The sequence below is a fragment of the Belonocnema kinseyi genome, chromosome 7 (assembly GCF_010883055.1).
Source record: "Belonocnema kinseyi isolate 2016_QV_RU_SX_M_011 chromosome 7, B_treatae_v1, whole genome shotgun sequence".
NCBI lineage: Eukaryota > Metazoa > Arthropoda > Insecta > Hymenoptera > Cynipidae > Belonocnema > Belonocnema kinseyi.
In genome coordinates this window covers 63,761,744-63,764,455 of record NC_046663.1, presented here as the reverse complement: position 1 = coordinate 63,764,455, position 2,712 = coordinate 63,761,744, and positions in this window count along the sequence as shown.

Sequence of the window (2,712 nt, the reverse complement as noted above, 5' to 3'; positions counted from 1 at the left end):
AACGTAATCGAAAGCAGAATAGTACTCCAAGAAAGTGGAAAGCTGGTACGAAGAAGAGGCGAACAGCATAAAGAGGTTGTGTAGTGAGAGGCAAGGGGACTCGCAAAAATCAAGCACCCCATAAAGTGAGAGGCGAGGGGACTCACTAAAATCAAGCACCCCAGAAAGTGAGAGGCGAGGGGACTCAATAAAATTAAGCACCCCAAATCATCTTGCAGATAAAAGGAGTCTAAAATCGCACTGTCACCTCCACGTGGTAGACTCTGGAAACTATAACTTGATAGGATGTAGGCTGACGACAGGCGTTAATTACTAATCCGTTAGTACTTTATTTACTCAAACACTTTATACGTGAGAAGTTGGTTGAATCATGTATTTGTTTTAAAAAATTGCAAGAGCAATAACCAATTATTGTCGGATAATAAATTATAATAGTGAGGAATCATTTATCTTCAGAAAAATACTGTTCATTTTTAAGAAAGTGCTTTTTATTTAATATTTTTTCATAATAACTTTACAAATGTTTAACTTCTTCAAACTTACTGGTTAACATTACTGAATAGTTTTTTCAGATGACTTCATGCAATTTTGGATCAATGTGAGTAATACAAAAAAATGGCATACTTGAAAACTGTTCCGCGGTATGCTGCCGCATAACGCCCGAGTGCGAGCGCGAGGACTCCCTCTACAACCGGCTCTGTAACTCAATGAATTTCAATTTGTCCATTTTCTTATTAGACATTTTTCATAGTAAAAAAGTCAAGCTTTCTTTTGAGGCTATTTAAAAAAAAATCGTAGATGCCTAAATTGCGAAAAAAGTTAAATAAACAATTGATTTATTGAAAAAATTGTTTAAACCATTTTTTTTTATAAATAATAACAGGATGAAAGCGTGTAAAAAGCACTTTCCAAAACCCTCATAAAAATTTTAAATCGCGTTATTAGAAAGGAAGTTACAGGCGTTTGAAACTACCCCTGCGGGCATTAGGGTTGAAAATTTACCCCCCCCCCCCGCCTCACTTGGTGAGGGTTGGTAATCCTGGTCTATAAGTTTGTGGATTAACTACTGTTGGGTAGGCGAACATATTCCCAGAATTTAGAGACAATCGAAAAACATGACTTTTTGAGTTGGGGCAGTTGACGAATAATGCCCCATATATAGCTGCCTGTCGCGCCTCTACAAACATATGGCGGAACCAATCGGTACATGTCGCGCCTCTACAAGTATGTGGCCGCACTAAAAGCAATATATATATCAAAGATTTGTATATATGCAGGACCACAAACTTGCCTGTCGCGCTAACTACCGGTATGTGGTGCAACTAATCTCATGCCGTATCTAGGACCTAATATCTTTGGCTAAATCTTTGTCACTGGGTAGATCGGGTACAGTTCCCCTGCCTTTTTTCGGCAAAAATAAAATTTTTTTAAAAATGAATTCGGAGATGCTATAAGATATCATAACGGACGTCCCCGGACTCTTTTTTGAGGGACAATAAAAAATTTATTTAGTGCTAAATAGAAATTTTATGCACGTGCATTATTTTGAGATTACGTTGTTTTTCAGCTGTGTCATTCGGGTAATTTGGAAACTTTATGAAATAAACTTTTTTGATTGCCTACAAACAAGGTAGTACTATTGTGTAGTTTGGAAGCAACGCTCGGAAGAATTGTAGCACATATAACCTCGAAATATACACACGCTTTTAGTAAAATCAAGATTTTTTGGAATAAACCTACAAAAAAAGTGTATACAGACGTCCGTTAGCATGTTCACTATCATTCCCCAGAGTTTGAAGACAAAATATTTATTAAACAAGGAAAAAAGCCGGGGGAACCTAAAACTGGTAAAATCGATAATTTTCTAAGTACCACATGTCCTTAAGTTTAACAGACATATATTGGAAGTTTTTTACAGATACGTATATTAAATTTAAGTACCACCAAATTCGAAAGTTCAAACGCACATCTTAAATTTAATATACGTATGTCAAAAAAACTTCAAATGCATGTGCATTAAACTTAAGACAGCAATTTTTAACATTGCACGTCTGTATAGGATACAAAAGAATATAGATAATCCAAAAAATATGCACCAGTTATCTAATTTAAATATATATTTCTTAGGTTATCTATATATGACGTAGAACGAAGGAACCAGCCTTACGACCTAAAATGACTTTAGGAGAAAAAGCGGATCAAAATAAACGCTAGACGCACAAGTAGCAAAGTGACTCTCGTACTAATAAGTACATAACATAATGTAATTTTTTTCATTCTATAAGAGGAAGAACTAAATTTATTAATTTAACCAAATTAACTTACCTTTTTACTCAGGCGGGCGACTGCCCTACCGAAAAGAATCTTTGAGTACATACTAAAAATTCTTTAGGTCAAAGAAGCTCAGAGAAATTCTTCGCAGGCACTCAGGTAGATATTTTTAAAGGTCCAGGAAGCTCGTTTAAATGGTCTGAAGGCTTTAAAATATCTTTTCCGAAATTGAAACAAGAATACGATCATAAATAACAAGCAGAGTGGCTATCTCAATAGAGTAGCCGACACTCAAGGATCCTTTATTAATAGGCAGTCTGATAAGTACCTGAAAATTCCAAAAGATGGCATTAGTATTCACTAATGTGAACCATTTTCGTCGAGCTTGATCCTTCAAATGACGCCTGTCAAAACTTCAGCCATTTATGTTTACGCATTTAC